The sequence below is a fragment of the Dipodomys merriami genome, unplaced genomic scaffold (genome assembly GCF_024711535.1).
Source record: "Dipodomys merriami isolate MVZ:Mamm:240054 unplaced genomic scaffold, mDipMer1.0.p SCAF_448, whole genome shotgun sequence".
NCBI classification, from domain to species: domain Eukaryota; kingdom Metazoa; phylum Chordata; class Mammalia; order Rodentia; family Heteromyidae; genus Dipodomys; species Dipodomys merriami.
In genome coordinates, this window is record NW_027206011.1 from 243,414 (window position 1) to 263,029 (window position 19,616).

Below are 19,616 nucleotides of genomic sequence, written 5' to 3' on the forward strand. Positions count from 1 at the left end.
CTCCCATAGAAAGCAGTTTTACATTTCCAATGAATAGTCCTAAGCCAGAGAATCACACCAAGTATGCCATCACAGGACAGAGAGTTAGGGCAGAGAGGGAAAATCCAGGCAAGGAGACAGATCTGAGCTTTTGCCAGCAGTCACCACAGGCGTGGAGGCAGCAGTGGCGGTGATGGTCACAGCCATACCTAAATCCCAGAAAGTCCAGGATCAAAGAGCAAGATACAGTGGGCGAGTGGATTCTACTCAACACCAGCAAGAACCGACAAGGAGCGGACATCTTGATCCTGCAGTTCGCAGACCAGAGACAACCCAGGAACCAAGATTCGGCGTGAGTAGTAGCCTGACGTCCTCACTCCTTCTCAGGGAACAGAGGAGGGAAGGCCACTCCTCCCACCCCCAGTACCAGAGATCTCCGTCTTGAATGCTGACTAAGCTCGGCGGAGCTACTAGGTCCAACTCAGGCCTTGGAATAAAACTAGAGTCATTTAGCAGGTCACAAGAGCTTAACCTGAACTGCCAGACTCAGCAACACCCAGGGAAAAGTCACGCAGCTATGGCGCCAGCCCCAGGAGTGGCTTTCTTCACTGGATAATCAGAGCCTTGACAATCAATTGAAATTCAGTAAACAGAAATCCTGAGAATGGCTTCAGGCTAGGCTCTGTGAGTTTCTCATAAACTAGCCCAGGAAAAGCTACTGTTTGCTGAAAGGCTTCAACTCTACCCAGAATCTAGCCTCATCACAGCATCTCCAAACTTGAGGAAAAAGCCATCTCCCTCTTTTGTGATACTCAAAGCAGATCTCCCTCCCATTGAACTAACCTGGGAGGAGGATCACAAAATCCTGGGTAAAGCAGAGCATTTTTCTGCCTGTTCGAACAAACTAACAAAAGAAACCAACCAAGCCACAGGACCACAAGCAGAGCAGAGACTCCAACAAGTGGCTGGTTACAGACACAAGGGAAAAACAGGATTTTTCCCACCGCTCCCAAAAAAATCAAAGAACTTTTTTTTTTGGTCTTCTTTTTTTTTTTTTTGTGGTACCTTTTATAAATTTTTTTTTCTCTTTTCTAAAACTTTTTTTAAATTTTTAATTTTTACCTTTTTTTGAAAAAAATTGTTTTCTAGTAACTTTTTTTCCCTCTTATAATTTTATTTTAGGTGTGTGTGCGTTTTTCTTTCTTTTTTAATTTTTTTTTGTTTTTTGTTTAGCTCTACTGAACTTCTGATCTTTTTTTCTTCCTTTCTTATCCTTTTAACCTTTTCTTCTCTTTTGTTCTTCTTTATGTGACTTAATTGTTGTTCTGCACATCCTCAGATAAACCTGTAGTTGACTATTAGACCCTATCCCCAATTGTGTACACACTTAATCCCCAAATTTATTACTCAACTCAAAACCTCTGAGACTTAAATTCCTCAATAGCAGTACTACATCTTTATACCTATATAATATTTTAAGTATTTTTATTTTTAAGTTTTTCACATCTCCTTTATATCCCTCCCCTTCTCTCATTATACTCATGTTCTTCTCTGAGTAGTTTGTTCTTGCCTTTGCAGAATATCATTAATTTTTACTTTTCTATTTTTTCTGGTCTCTTTTCTTTTCCTTTTCTCTTTCTTCTTTTTTCTCTCTCTCTCTACTATCATCCTATCCAACCTATATACTGCTTTGAGATTAGGACTTAGTTAAGTTAACTCTCCATGTACCTTCCCACATCACTCTATTCCTTTTTTTTTTTTTTTACCCACATCTATCCATAGCCCTAATAATTTCTGGTTTTCCAAATTCTTTGCGGTTCATAATCCATTAATATATAGTTGCTTGATGTTGAATAGATGTACCTGTTGAACTAGATTGTATCTGCAGACTATTGACTGTGCAAATTCAGACTTTGGTTGATGCTTGCCTTAAGAGAGTGTACTAGCACAAAACTGGTGTTATTTTCATCCCAAATGGGCACAGTAAGGCCGAAAAACACAAGAAAAATGGCAAGTCCGGGAACCTCCACTCCCACTCATGATTATCAGGAGACAGAACAGATAATGAATAATCCACAGGAGAGTTCCCAAATAGCTGTACAAACACTGCTGGCAAACATGATATATGAAAATATTGAAAACATACAAAGGACCCTCTATGAGCATGCTAAGGAGAGAGAGGAGGCAAACAAAAGGTCAATGCAGGAAAAGACTGGAAACCTAAAAAGGACTGTAAGAACATGGTAGGGAGAGAGAGGAGTCAATCCAAAGGTTACAGGAGTATCATAAGCGTGAAAAAGCTACTCAAAAACTGACACAGGACTTGGGTGAGCAGCTTGAGAATACTCAAAGAGAAAGGTGGGAGTGGTGTGAACAGGCTGAGATCACTCAAAGAGTACTACAGGAATGGCATGAAAGGGAGCTGGAGGAAGCTACTCAAAGAGTAATACAGGAATTGAGAGACCAGGTAGAGAATACACAAAGATCACTAAAGGCATTCATGGGATCCATTAATAAAGTGCAGAAGGAAGTCAGGGAGACCACAAAGGGAATGCTGAATGGAACCCAACGGAAGGAATGGGAGTCCAAGGGAAAAAAAACAAATCAACTAAGTGATTTGAGAATAAACACTGAACACCAAATTAAGAACGTAAAGCAATTCATACAAGATCAAAACCAAAGGTCCAACAAAGAATTTGAAGCAATGAAACCTGACCAATTAGAAGGAAAAGAGATAAAAAACAAAGTAGAAAGTCTTGACAGCAGGTTAGACCATGCAGAAGACAGAATCTCAGGGATTGAAGACAGCCTAAATATTACAGAGAAAGAACATACAACCATCCAAGACAAGTCCAAGAAATTTGACAGGTATATCCAACACTTGGAAGACAGCATCAGAAGGCCTAATCTAAGGATAATGGGTGTAGAGGAGCACCTAGAGTCAGAATTTAATGGTCTAGGAAATTTGTTTAACAGGATCATAGCAGTGAACTACCCAAAAATGCAAAAAGACAGGCCTATTCAGATACAAGAAGCTTTTAGAACTACAAAGAGAGCAGACCAAAATAGCACATCCCACCCTCACACAGGATCAACTTGGCCCAAGAAAACATCCTTAAAGCTGTGAAGGAGAAAAGACTAAATACCTATAAAGAGAAACCAATTAGAATCACCTCAGATTTCTCAGCAGAGACAATCAAAGCAAGAAGAGCCAGGAATGACGTATGCCATGCCCTAAAATCAAACAACTATCAAGCAAGAATACTGTACCCAGCTAAACTCTCCTTCATAACTGAAGGCCAAATAAAAACCTTCGATAGCAAAGAAAAATTGAAACAATACATCTCCACCAAATCAGCCCTACAAAAGATTCTTAAAGATGTCTTACACATAGAAAACCAACAAGACCACAATAAAGGCCAAGAACCTGCACAAAAACTGAGAATCCACGAACCATAAGAAGAACCCAGTTTTCGCAACCCCCAAGAAGGTGGATAGCATGGCAAGAACTCCCAAATACTCTCAGTCCTATCCCTTAACATTAACGGACTTAACTCTCCAATTAAGCGACATAGTCTGTCTAGTTGGATTAAAAAACAAGATCCTTCTATCTGCTGCCTTCAGGAATCACATCTTGCCAATAAAAACAAACACATTTTCAATGTCAAAGGATAGAACAAAATCAACCAAGCAAACGGACCCCATAAACAGGCGGGAGTTGCAAGCCTAATATCAGATAAAATAGACTTCAAATTCAAATTCGTGAGAAGAGATAAAGAAGGTCGATACATACTAATTAAGGGATCTCTCCTTCAGGAGGATATTACAATTCTAAATATCTATTCGTCAAACAATGGAGCACTCACATTTATCCAAGACACACTACTTTCCCTCAAATCCCACATAGATCCAAAGACATTAATTGTTGGGTATTTTAACACACCACTCTCCCCACTAGATAGATCAACTCGGCAAAAACTCAACAAAGAATTCGCAGATCTTAACAGCTGCATAGATCAACTACATTTAACAAACATCTACTGAATATTTCACCCAGCAGCCTCAGAATAGACGGTTTTCTCAGCAGCACATGGAACATTTTCTAAAATAGACCACATTTTAGGCTACAAAGCAAACTTGTTCAAATTCAGAAACATTGAAGTTTTACCTTGCATTCTCTCTGACCAGAAGGGAATAAAATTAAAACTCAACACCAAAAGCCACCAAAGAAAATCCAGTAGCACATGGAGGTTGAACAACAGACTGCTGAATGGAAGAGATTAGAAAGGAAATTCAAATGTTCATGCTATTCAATGAGTATTTGCACACAAATTTCCAGCTTCTCTGGGACACAGCAAAGGAAGTAATCACAGGCAAATTTATAGCTCTGACCTCCTACATCAACAAATTGGAGAGATCTGAAACCAACAATTTAATGACACATCTAAACCTCCGTGAAAAAAAGCAGCAAGATAAACCACAATCCAGTAGACGGAAAGAAATAATTAAAATTAAATCAGAATTAAATGAATTAGAATCCAAAAAAAAACTATAGAAATAATCAACAAAACAAAGATTTGGTTCCTCGAATAAATTAACAAAATTGACAGACCCTTAGCAAATCTTATCAGAAAAAGAAGAGAACACACCCAAATAAATAAAATCAAAAATAAGAATGGAAACATCACCAAGGAAAAAACCCAGATTCAGAACATTATAAGGGAATATGTCTCAAAACTTTATGCTAATAAATTTGAGAACGTGACAGAAATGGACCTTTTCCTAGCAAATATTGACATGTCAAAACTAAACCAAGATGATTTAAACCAGCTTAACAGGCCCATCTCAAGCATTGAAATAGAAACAGCAATAAGAGACATCCCAGCTAAGAAAAGTCCAGAACCAAATGGTTTTACAGCGGAATTCTACAAGGGCTTCAAAGCTGAGTTCAAACCAATACTCCTCAAACTCTTCAATGAAATTGAAAGACAAAGTTCTCTACTGAACACATTCCATGAAGCCATCATAATCCTGATCCCAAAACCAGGCAGGGACTCATCAAAGAAAGAGAACTATAGTCCCATTTCTTTGATGAGCATTGATGCAAAACATCCTAATAAAATTTTGGCCAATCGACTTCAACAATTCAGCGAAAAATCATACACCCAATCAAACAGGATACATTTCAGGGACGCAAAGCTGGTTCAACATATGAAAATCAATCAATATTATTCATCACATCAACAGGAGCAAGGATAAGAACCACATGGTTATCTCAATAGATGCAGAAAAAGCATTCGACAAGATCCAACACTCCTTTTTGATGAAGGTTTTGGAAAAATTAGGAATCCATGGAACATTCCTCAATAAAATAAAGACTGTATATGACAAACCTACAGCCATCATTATACTTAATGGGGAAAAACTAAAGCCGTTTCCTCTTAACTCAGGAACAAGACAGGGATGTCCACTCTCTCCAATTTTCTTCAACCTAATATTAGAATGCCCAGCTACAGCAATAAGACAAGATCCAGACACAAAAGGACTACAATTAGGGAAAGAAGAAATAAAACTCCCACTTTGCGGATGACATGAACTTGTACTTAAAGAATCCCATAGACTCCACTCCCAAATTACTCAAGCTGATTCAAAACTTTGGCAAAGTAGCAGGGTATAAAATTAACCACCCAAAATCAATGGCTTTTCTGTATGCCAACACTGAAAAAAGTGGGGCTGAAATTAGGAAAGCAATTCCATATGTATTAGCCCCACAAAAAATAAAATACATCGGAATTAACCTCACCAAAGAAGTGAAGGACCTCTTTGCTGAAAAATTTAAAAACTTGAAAAAGGAAATAAGAACAGAACTTAGAAAAAGGCAAAAACTCCCAAGATTGCAAAAACTCCCTGGATTGCAAAGATTAACATCGTGAAAATGGCAATACTTCCCAAGGCTATCTACAAATTCAATGTGATACCTATCAAAATCCCAACCTCATTCTTCAAGGAAATAGAAGAGGCAATCCTAAAATTCATATGGAACAATAAAAGACCCCGATTGTAAAAACGCACCCAAACGGAAAGAACACTGCTGGAGGAATATCAATACCAGATTTCAAACTCTCCTATAAAACCATAGTAATAAAACAGCTTCGTACTGGCATAAGAACAGACCTCAGGACCAAAGGAATAATATTGAAAACCCAGAAATGAACTTACAAACCTATAGCCATGTAATCTTCGATAAGGGAGCTAAAACAATAGAATGGAAGAAAGACAGCCTCTTCAGTAAATGGTACTGGCAAAATTGGTTAATTACTATTAGAAAATTAAAGCTAGACCTTTATATATCACCCTGCACCAGAATCAACTCCAAATGGATCTGTACAGTATATTCACAAAAAATAAACATAAAAAATAAAATAAAATTCAGCATTGTTCCCTGTAAGACTCATAACATTTTCTACCTTTTTGCTTATTTGATATGAAAAGGAACTTTGTCTTTTAAAAACTATGTTCTTCTCTATTCACAACATATAAGCATGCTGTTATTCACCTTTCAAATTTGTTATCTCCAAAACGAAACATTTAGATTGATTGTATTTGACTAACTTCATAGAATAATGTTTTTTCATTAAGATTCCACTCAGGATTTTGGAAAGAATGCAAGGAACGTCTACTTTCATGCTAGTGGCACATATGACATAATTTGTTGTATGTCAGAGTTTAAATTCGATCACCATTATTAGGTCAAAATGGAAACATTAGACTAATTCAAGAGTTTAATATTACACTCATTTTGTTATTATACCTAGAAGTGTAATAAACAAATGTATTGTTATATATTTTCCCAGTTGTTCACAAATACTTATTCCAAGTCTTTTGGTAATAAGTACATCACAAAATCCATACATCCTTCAATCAATTGACTGTAGTCACAAATTATTTGTCCTTTCATTCGTTCATCCTCATTTTTTGTCATGTAGTTGTTTTTCATGCTTTCTTGTGGCTTTTCACTTCTCTCTTGCAGCTTTTCTCCTGGGGACTGTCCTATCATCAAACATTCAATACTATTTTTCAACTACTTAAAAAAAAAATCACCCTCATGTCAAATCCTACTTTTTGGAATATTCAAAGCTCACTTTTCAATTCTAATTTCAGAAAGAGTTGGCTATATTTACTTTCTACTTTCTCACCTCCTATTTCCTTTGGAACACACTTCCATTTCCACAAAATGACACTTTGTTGAGGTTTCCAGAAATGACTGTGTTTCCCCTTTGGCAAATTCTCAATGTTCAAAAAAGATGAGCCACAGATTTTATAGAGTGGATCACACCTTTTTTTGCTACACATATTATTTTCTTTTGATTTCTTTATTTTATTTTAGTTTTTATTGTGAAAATACTGTACAGAGGGGTTACAATTACATGGGCAAGATAATGAGTACATTTTTATCAAGCATTGTAGCCTCCTCCTTCGTTTCTCCTTCCCATCTCTTCCCATCCTCCCCCTGCCCCCCACTCACTACTCCCCGCTAAACCCCACCTCGCACAAAGATGTAAATTTCATTTTTCGACATAATGACATTTACATCTCATTGTTGCAATGGGTCCACCTTTATCCCTATTTAAACGATACCACTTTCTCCACAGACTTTACTTTTATATATGTCCATAGTTATATGTATGCATCAAGACACATTCAAGCAAAAGTATTTTATCTGAAAGTAAAACACTCTAAACCAATATTTTTCTTTGCATTTTCTTTCAGTGATTTCACTGGTGAGAACTCCTTGGTTGATTATGAACTTAATTTGCTTTTTTTACTCAAGGCTAGACCTTACTGCTTTGAGCCACCGTGCTATTTCTGGTTTTCTGGTAGTTAATTGAAGATGAGTCTCATGCACTTTCCTGCCTGGACAGACTTTGAACCATGATTCTTAGATCTCAGTGTCCTGAGTAGGTAGGATTACACTTGTGAGCTACCATGGCTAGTAGGAATGCAAAATGTAAATCATTCATAGGGGTACACAAATATAAACTCATTTTGAAATTCCAGCTACTTGGAAAGCTGACGTAGAATGGTTAGTGGACAGCTAGAGAATAGTGCCACTCCCTATCTTAAAAAGCAAAAGCAAACTAAAGAGCAACATCTTTTCTCCTTTTGCTCCCTAACCAAAACAAAAAAAAAAAAAAAACAAGCAAAGTTAAACTAGTTCATCTATGAATATTTACAATTGGAAAACTGTTAAAATTTTAGAGCCTTTATTCTCTATTATTTTGAAACTTTCTTCCTCATTGTAAAATGCAAAACTCAGCAGGCGCAGGTAATTCTTTAATCTCTCATTTTTACCATTTTTCTAATTTGTAAATTTATCAAAATGTATTTACTTCTGGAAAATTGAATTAGGACAGCTAGAAGACATAGCAAATATGAGCCAAGACTCAGTTACTCACACATGGTAGTTAACATGCACAGGAGGAAGATACCAGATTATCATGGTTTGAAGCCAACCCAATCATAATATTTTTGTTTGCTTGTTCATTTTAAGCACTGCTTACTGAAGCTTGAAAATATGATCTCATATTCATGTTTAGTTCATGTGTTCAAGGCTGTCATTCTACCTCTTGAGCCACAACACCATTCCTGGCATTTGGCTGTCTAATTGAAGGTAAGATTCTCTCCCATATTTAAGCCTAGACTGGATACAGATATCCTTAGATCTCAGGTACCTGAGTATCCAGATTATAGGCTTGGGCCACCAGTGACCAATTCATATACAGTTTTAATATACTTCTTTTACTAGAGCATTTTTAATGTGTTTTTTTTTGTTAATGAATTTTACAAAAGGATTTAATTCCACAAGCCAGCTTATGAATACAATGGATCTGAATCAATGTCACCTTTTCTATATTTCTCCCTTATAAAACATTCTTCATATTTGTAGAAAGCTTGGAAAGCTAACACAAATAGTTCCACTCTCTTCACCCAGTTCTTCCATTTGTATATTATATAAATGATGTGAATGTCTTATAATTAATGAATTTATGTTCATGCATTATGATTAATTAAAGTGCATTAATGAGAAGTTTTAAATAACATTTTTCCTGGGCCTCAAATGGAGGCTCAAGCTGTATTCCATGCTATTTAGTAACAGTTGAGTTCAGGGAGCTCTGGCTACCTTACCTGTCCAGAAAAACTGCATTGTAATCCCAACTCATGTTAGATGTATGGCCATTGGCAGGTTTCCTAACACTTCTGACCCTTAATCTTGCGTTTGTGAAAACAGACTAAAAAAACTGTCAGTTTGAACTATTGAGAATTATTAATTAATTGGGAATTAATAATTGATTAATTAATTAATCTAATTGATAAGTACATTCACAAAACTCAAGTTCTGTTCTGTGAAGTAATCATTAGTATTAAGCAATTTGGAGTCCATGGTAAATGTACAGAATATAGTTCAAACAAATGATAAGAATCCACTTTCATGTGCACATGTGCCCATTCGGCAAGCTTACCAAGATGGCAGCAGTAATTATGTGAATGAGAAAATAGTAATGCAATTTTCAGTGAAATTTCACCAGGACAAGAAAATGCTAAGTTCTTCCAATCCTAGTTATAAATACGTAGCAGTTTGTTATAACTCTTCTGGAGGAAAGAGTTCTAATTTTGCCCTAGTGAGTAGCAAATTAAACGGTTGTGTAATATTTTACTTTATTCCTTTTGTGTGCTTGGGGAAAACGAACACACAAATAATGTCAATATGACCTGGGTGTTGGTGGTTCATGCTTATAACCCTAGCTACTCAGGAGACTGAGCTCTGAGGATCAAAGTTTGAAGCCTCATTTCCAATTAACCACCAAGAAGTCAGAAGTGGATCCAGGGCTCAAGTGGTAGGGAACCAGTCTTGAATGTGTGTGGGGGGGAAGGGTCACAAGGGAGAGAGTGAGGTCCTGAGTTCAAGCCCATGTATAGGCATCCATCCATCTATCCATTCATCTATCCATCCATCCATCAAGCAATCAATCAATAACATCAGCAAGTGAGTGTTTACTTAAAAAAATTAAAAAGTGAAAGAAGTAAATCAAATACCTGTTTTGGAAGCTAGAAATCTGAGAGGCAAGAACAAACAAAAGCTTGCCACAAATTAGGTAAATTCATGTGTAATATGTCAAAAGCATATGTAGTAGGGAGGCCAAGTTTGGTGGAGCAGAGAGGGTTAGGACCTGAGTAGGTCATAAAATGAGAAAAGTGATACACATAGTCAGGACCCCATCTTTTAGGCCTTATTAATAGCTATATCTGTTTATCCTTCTGACCCTAGATATAATTTTAAAAAATGAAATCTACTGGAATATAAATCTTTTTCCAACATAATTATTCTTAAATTTAGGTATTATTAAGGACTTCAAAATATTGATTAATTGTTTCCTTCTTCTCTTGTCATTTCTGTATCTGTTGTTTTGGGGTATTAACAGTACAGTTTATGATGTTTTATTTACAGCTCTGTAATTTTCCTTTTAGCATTTCCTATTATGGCTTAACTTGATCCTCTTGGGTCAATTTATTCAGTTGTACTATCATTCTTCATTCTAGAATGGATATTTTCCTACAAATATGAGTTCGTTTCCTGCTGCTACCTCTTGGATTCTAGTCATTGTAATTAGCATAAATTAAAGTGTTTTTTTTCTAACTACCAATAAATAGTTTATTCTTTTGGGATTAAGAGTTTAAATTGGATATTATAACACAAAGAAAATGGCACAAACAGGCAATACTGGTACAAGTTATGCTTAATTACCTTTCATGGCTAGACAAATTATATGTAAATGTCAATTTTGTTTCACTATGCTGATAAGTATAAATTAACGTATTACAAAAAGCTTATGAGCAAATATCAAAGTTCTAAATTCAGCACATACAGAGTATCTCTCATACTAAGAAATATTAACTAAAGTCATCATTAAGTTAGAGTTTATTTTTTGAAATAAAACAAGATGAATTAGCCAATATGTAACATTGCTATTATCTAACTAGGTAAAATAGCAATAGGCTGTCAATGCACAATTTTTTAGGAGACTAGCTTTCAAGTAGTATTTTACATTAACTTCTAACAGTAGTGTAATAATTTTAATGATAACATATTAATTTACAATAATAATGAGACCTACTCCAATAATATTAGTCCACATTTCTGATTTAGGCAATGTGAAGTTTAGGAATCAACTAGCCTTACTTAAAACTCCCCAAGTGAATTCATGTGATTGCATAAACATTGTTAAGAAATAATTGTTAGAGAACACTTTTTGGATATGATATGAACACAACATTGCACAGTTCCCATACATTAGATATTACTTTACAATTAAAATAATAAAGGCAAGAAACCTGGAAATAAATGACAATTTTAGTAATGACTTAAAAGTTTATTTTAGCCCATCATTGTGGATATCTCTAAGAATGTTTGTAAAGGATGATTAATATTGGATATATATTTGTCAATTCCCACCAGATAAAATCACCTTCTAATTTTCACATAAGCAATGTTACCTATTGAATATAACTATGAGCTTGCGATTGATTTAAATTACTTCTCTAAATACACTTTCTAAGTCCTCTAGCATTCCTCTTAGCTTCTGTGGCTTCTGAGGAAATATTTTACCTCTTTTTTCTCTATTGCTTGTTAAGAAGGAAAAGACAGTTATTAAATGTGTGTTTAACAGGATGAAGAAGTTGGTATTAGGGAGTAAGAATAATTGAAATGTATAACATTGAAGCATAATGAAAAATCACTCTGGAAGCCTGTTAGCTCTCCAGTGTTGGATTCAGTATAGCCTTCAATTGCTTCCTGCAATTCGTGCATGGGATAGCCATTCACCCCCTGTCTTATAGCCTCCTGGGGAGCATTTGTGATGTCAGAAGTACTGCTCAAGGGTACAGGACTGTGAGACTTCAGAGCTCTTCCAGGCTTGTCAAGCACTGTACTCGAAGTCTTGAGTCAAAGTCTCGACTTACTCGAAGTCTCTCACCTCTCTTGCTCATGAAACTTAATCATACACACAGTGTCAATTTATAACATGAACAGTTCTAGAATAAAATGTGTGTCAATGTGCTAGCAGAAGGAACCTGCAGAGGTGTTTGACATAGTCAAAGTGAGGTACAGTAATCCTTGCAGATTGTTCTAGGAACTTATTTTAAAGGTACTAAGATAATGAGGTTTCCTACATAAATGATTACAACTCAGGAAGAAAAACGACAGAATGAACATGTTAAGGTGCAACACAGTTATTCAGTGTTAAAGAAATCTTTTGGTGTGTAATTTTAAAGTATTCATTTATTTTCTGAGACCATTCATGCCAAAATTAATAGTATGATTACTCATTTGATGTCATAAGTAGCTCTAAATGAAATTGTCACTGACAAATGCAATTTATTCAATAAAGTGAATTAGTATTAATATATAAAACTAGTTAAAAATTAGTATTTCAAACTAGTTGAATACTAGTTAAAATTAGTAGTTTACTTTATTGACCCAATTAGGAAAATTAATACGCACTTACATTTTAAGCATTTTAAAATTAATATTAGTATATACTTTGAATATGCCTATAGTAAGAATATAAAAATTCAAGAGGTAGTCTTACCTTCTGATTTACAAAAGAAATGAATGGTCTCAGATGCTTTTTTCTTTATAAATTTTCTTATATTTCTACCACCAAAAAACCTTATAGTTTGGACTTTATTGAAATAATTCACATGAAAGGTATAGAAAAAACATAAGAAAATAATATATACTAAAATATTTAAGAAAATATTCTTACATATTTATTTTTTCGTTTTAGTGAAAATAATACATATAACAAAAAGGTCATAATATAATATTTGAAGTTGAAAATAATAATAAGTATATAAATTGCTTCCCAAACAAGGAAACAGGATGACCCATTGCAACAATGATACCCACAAGACAGTATATTGGAAATGAACTTTACAACTTCAGTGGGGGGAGGAGTAAGAATGGTTGGGGAGGGAATGGATAGTGGGAGAACCACAAGGGAAGGGGTAACAATGCTCGACAAGAAATATACTCATCGACTTACTTATGTAACTCTAACCCCTCTGTACAGCATCTTTACAATAAAATAAAATTTAAAGAATTTGAAAAGTTAAGGCAAATACTGTGAGTAAATACTTGTAAAACATTTACGTGCTAAGTGTATGGAATTAGCATAGTTATAAAAACATTGAAAATAGGGGTACTAGGAAGTTGGCTAAGTGGTAGAGTGCTTGCCTCTCATGCAGGAGGCCCAGGGTTCGATTCCTCAGCACTGCATAAGCAGAAAAAAGCTGGAAATAGCGCTGAGCTCAAGTAGTAGGGCACTATCTTTTAGCTGAAGAACTGAGGGACAAAGCCCAAGCCCAGAGTTCAGCCTCCACGACAGACCAAACAAACAAAAAAGAGAACAAAAACAAAGAAAATAGGCACAGAGTTAATTAACATGGAAACTGAAGAGCTACTATAAAGCTGATAGTAATCAATACAGTAAGTTTCTGGTCAGCCATTCTGATAGCAGTATGTGGAATAAGTAGAAATGAACAATGGAATAGACGGAACTGTTTCTCATTTTTTGGATATAAACTTTCAGACAAGGTGCGATGCCTAGAAATATAAGACTAGAGGATTAGTATCAGAGATGTTATAATCTCCTGCTTAGCTTAATGCAAATACAGAATGGATATATAAGTTCATAGATACCCCTTAGTATGCAGCAATATACCTCCTTATTCTGTCAGCTGAGAGAATTGCAAGGAGACGACATCAAAGAACTAAACACAATCAGATAAAAGATGATTTTGTCAATATTAAATAAAGAGGGAAATTCAAAAATTCCTAGAATCCAACAACAACAACAAAAAACAAACAAACACAACCTCCTAGCCAGGCAGCAGAGGCTCACTCCTCTTATCCTAGCTACTCAAGGGCCTGATATCTGAAGCCAGTCTAGTCAGACAAATACCAGGAAAGCCTTATCTCCAATTAATAGGTAAAATTATCTAAATGTAGCTGTGGCACAAGTAGTAGAGGTCCAACTTGCAGCAAAAATAGTGAAAGGAGAGAATGAGGACCTAAGTACATTCCCAGGACTAACACACACATTCTACACATGTACAAACACACATGCATGCATACACACACACACATACACACACACACACACACACACACACACACACACACACACACAAACAGAAATTAAAAACCATATGCTAGAATCGTTGTGATTCAGTGAAGACAATATTAAGAGGAACATTTATAAATATGAATCATAACTCTGTCTTGAAAAACTATGGATACAATCTAGCACTGATTATAATTCAAAACTTGTGTTTACTATTAGTTAATGAATTCTTTCCTAGGGGTCTTTTGAAAGAGGTACTAATTTCTACGGGATTTATAAGGGCACCGAACAAGTTTGTAAGTGTTCTCCATCCTTGATTATGAGAAGTCACAACTTACTGCACATATCTATTAAAATTAACTGATATTTTTATATGTAATTCATCATAATACATAGTTTTAGTAGAAAAACTGCAATACTACAATAACCATGCAATAAAATAATTACCATAACTTGTTTAATAAAGCATCCGAAGCATCTATAACTAATCTCATAGAGTTGACAAAAAAACATCCTGCTCTTAGTGGTTTTGAAGTTATTTCAAATGAATGTGTTAAAAGTATGTCTTCATTTACTAAAAAATTAAGACTTTTAGAATATAATTAAGCCTATGAAATGAGCAATTGTCTATCATCATAGTTTATGTATACATGCCCATTATTAATTCATCTTTCTATAGTGTCTAGGATTCAATATCAATATTATAAATCTATTTATATTTGTTTAATATAGTTTCTCCATAATATGTTTTATCATAAAAATATTATGAATAATGTTATAACAAATAAGGTAACATACTTTTATAACAAATACATTTTTCGTCACTCATCAATATGGTTGATGTATTCTATAAACAAATAATTTTTGAAAATAATTAAATCACTTATAAAAGATATGACTTTCATAAAACTGGTTAGGTCCTAGATGTATCCACATAAAAAAATCATAAAAAATATAATATGTCCTACATTCCAATGTTTAAATTTGTATGCATTCTATTTTGTCTTCCCTTTGGGAAAAACTGATATATATATATATATATATATATATATATATATATATATATATATATATATGTATCATCCAATGCACAGTGATTATTCTATATACTTATTGTTTGAGTGGAAGTGTACATTGAAATCCCTCACTGGTATCAGCATTCTATGACTTTAAATCTAACTCTTGGATAAAAGAGAAACAATATGCTACGTGGTTCATCATACTTTAAGAAGCACCCAAGAATTTATGTGCAAGCCTAGACCTTCTAAATTATTGCAAGAAACGGCCCGTCATAAATCCTATAAATGTTTCCTCTGATTTTCAGTCTTTGCTAGTGGCTGCCATAATCCTAAGTTCCAGTGGCTTCATTTTTTATTTTCTCTAATCCAAATCTCAAAAGTGTTATGTTGCTGTAGTTTAGCAACAAATGGTACCCTATATCCTTCTTTTTACCCATAATCTCTTCATGAGTGGTAATTACTATGAGAAACATTTAACATAACCCATTATTTTTCTGTCCTTAGGACTGTAAAAGGTATCTAGCTAAATATCAAATGTATAACTCTTCCAAAAGGATATATGGAAAAAGTACTGCATTTAATCAGAAAATTAATATGACCAGGTTTTCTTTCCTTTCTATTTGAATTAGGAGGGGACATTTTTGTTGGATAATGATAAAATTATGTGGTTAGTTTCGGCAAACATTTTCCTAAATAATTTACAATGATGAGTAATTGTTATGATTTAATTTCATAAAACATGTACATATGTGTGACTGGGAGAATTTATAGGACTACTTCATAATTTTCTATGATACAGTAAAAGAAAATGGAATCATTACTGCAGAGTTAATTGTTGCACAAGGCATGACTAAAGGTCCAAGAGACGAAAGACATAGAAGTTTATAGAAAACCTTTTTATTGTCTGAATATGAAATGAGAAAGGAAAAAAAAATAAAAAAAACTAGATGCTACTGGCAAGTCACTGTAGGTTTAGATACAAGGAGGCTGAGATCTGAGAATCCCAGAGTTCTCAGTTTGCAGCCAGCGCCAGTGGATCAGATGATAATGATAAAGTACCAATATTAAGCTAAAAAGCCCAGCAAAAGTACAAGGTCCTGAGTTCAAGCCAAAGTAGCAGCACTAACAATTTTTAGTAAGAATTCATTCATAATAATAATGATATATAACAAATATTATATTATCATTTTATATGATGTATATTATATACATTATATAATGTATATATTATGTAATGTTAATATGATGTATGTAAGATATTATGTTTGTATATAATATTGTATATTGCATATACTCTAATATAATATATTATAATATATACTATAACAGTATATGTTAATATTAGCTATTGTATATAATGTATGATATATAATAGATATCATATGTTATACATTATATTATATGATGTATAGTTATATACAATGTGTTATATATTATATACAATATGTAATGTTATATTATATAATGTGCAATATATAATATGCATTATATTATATATTATAATATAGTTATACTATATTATAATTCTATTATTATATATCATATGGTATATTATATCATATTATATATGTGTTGTGATTATTATAACTGTATTATAATAATTATTATTATACTGAAGAAGCTGAGTGCTGGTGACCCGCATATGCAATTGTAGCTATTCAGGAGTCTAAGATTTTAGGATCACTGTTTGAAAACAGCCGAGTCAAGAAAATTTATGAGACTCTTATATCTGCAGTTAACTACCAAAAAAAACCTCAAGGACAATGTCACTTCCTGAGTCCAACCCTCAGTATTGAGACACAAGAGAGAGACAGAGACAGAGACTTAAATAGATACAGAGAGCCAGAGAGGAGAAAAAAGTATAGTTTTCTTAAGAGTAGTGACATATGAAAATTACTGACTTGACAACTGTTTGATAGAATCAACTGTTTCTATACTCTATTGTTACCATAACAATAAGACAATAACAGGAAATAACCCAAGTACCTAAATGGATAGTTATCTCAATTTCTCTCCAGAACATGATTTTTTAAAGCCAGACCAATGATCTAAAAATCACGGCCTTAGTCCACAATGCTTTCAACAACAAGATAAATGATACAACTTTACATATTCATTGAGTAGTTGAAATTAGAATACAATGTGTAGTGGTATTTCTGAATATCTAGTAACAATATTCTTTATTCCATTAGAATAGAAAGAGGTAACAAAAATCTCATTACTATTTTAGGCACATTCATATAGTATTCTATATGGCATCATAACTTAATATGTATATTTCTATACCATTCACTACATAGAAAATAGATCCTCTACAATCTCTCTTTCAAAACTGATTGTTAATTGATAGCCTCATCACACACACTGGAGAAGAAAGCCATTTATACCATGTTAATCCACTTTCCAAAAAGAAGATTTTTACATGATATCTTTGATAGGGGAATTTTCTCAAAGCAATTTGTCAAGTTGAATATGACCCTCCAGCATAAGTGAAAATATCTAGTTGTTATTCATGAGAAGAAGCATATCAGTTTAACAAGGTTGGCTTATTATAGTAGAATGGTAATTCTAGATTTCATTATATTACTTTCATATACATGTGTATATTGACATTTTCCCTGAGAATATTTTATTCATGAATGAGCTAAATTTTGAATTAATGAAACTATCTGACAATTAAGTTGCACTACTCATGGTTGCAATGCATACTTAAAGTAATTACTTTTCTAAAGAATAATGCAACAGGCTATAGATGCTGTTGGTAGTAAATGGAGGAAATAGGCTTTGTGTAATAATTTTATACTAGAATGCTATTATGACAAATTTTAAGATTCAGATACACTGGTTCTTGCATTTATAAATGTATGTGTACACATGTATATCTATGTTTATAATGTATATGAGTATTTCTAACATTGCTTTGCAGATGATAAAAATAACTTTGGAAGACTTTAAACACTTGTGTAAGATTCCTTTTTTTTCTTTTTCTATTTTTTATTGTGGAAATACATTACAGAGGGGTTGCAATTACATGGGCAAGATAATGAATGCATTTCTTATCAAGCATTGTAGCCTCCTCCTTTGTTTCCCCTACCCATCCCTTCCCATCCTTCCTCCCCACCCTCCCACACAATCCCCCCCATCAACGTTGTAAAGGTCATTTTCGACATAACGACTTGTACATCTCATTGTAGCAATGGGTCCACCTGTATCCCTATTTAAATGATTTGTTTTTCCCCTTCCCTTCCACAAATTATACCGACATCAAATGGAGTGAAAGCAGGGATTATATTGTGGGGGAGGTGACATTGCCCCATTTGTTAGTAAATGGAAAGGCTTGGAAAAAATTATATTAAGTGAAGTAATCCAGGTCCAAGGAAACATAAGTCCCATGGTTTCTCTTATTTTCAATATCTGGTACATATCTGAGTCAAGCAGAAAAGGTCAGATAAGTTGATGTTAGGGAAATGAACCCTAAGATATGTATTTAAATGTATTTTTTTCTTTCATGTGATTATTTGTCTAAGATCCTTAAAGAGAAGTATTATTATCTATACAAAAGAGGAAAAAATGGGTGGTGCTCTGGTTGCTGATATCTATAATTCTAACTACTTGTGAAATTCAGATATGCAGATTAAGGACCAAGCCATTACAAGTAGCAAAACCCAAGAGATTCTTACCTCTAAGCAAGCACTAGAAAGCCAAAAGTTGAGTTGAAGCTCATAGAGTTAATGTCTTTAGCAAAAATGTCTTTTTTCTCAAGTCTTAGGCAAAATGCTCTGGGATAGTGCCTAGGCCCTCAATTTAAGCCCAGAACTGGCACATATATACATATATATGCACGCGCGCACACACACACACACACACACACACAGAGGCAGGAAGAAACATCTCACTCTTTAGAGCATTCTGATTCTACCATACCACAAACATTTTTCCATCTCTGCCATTTAAAGAGCTTAAATTATGATCTAACATCCATGATGGTGATACTTAAGAGTACTTTGTATTTCCCTGGCATTGTTCTAAATTATGTTCCATCTATCAATGGACAATCTTAGTAACAACCCTGTTACAAAGATTCTGTGATTACTTTCAGTAAAAACTAAGAAAAATATAAATGACTAAATTTAGAAAATTACTGAAGTTATCACAGCAGATAACTGGTTTCAGAATGCAGTTTTAGAGAATTACTCGATTTTATCCAAGTGTCTTGCTTGTATGATCTAGATCGTATCAATATTGTCCTTCAGAATGTCCTAGATTAAGTTGGTGACTTAAGATTCCTCTTAACCAACTACCTGGCACTGCCCAGTTGAGAACTTGGACTTCCTCATGTTAAACCATTCAAAGTTGCAATGATTCCATATATGTGGCCCTTTATCTCATAGCCAAGTTTCCATGGTCCAATGATCAAAGGAAGTAGCATTGTTCA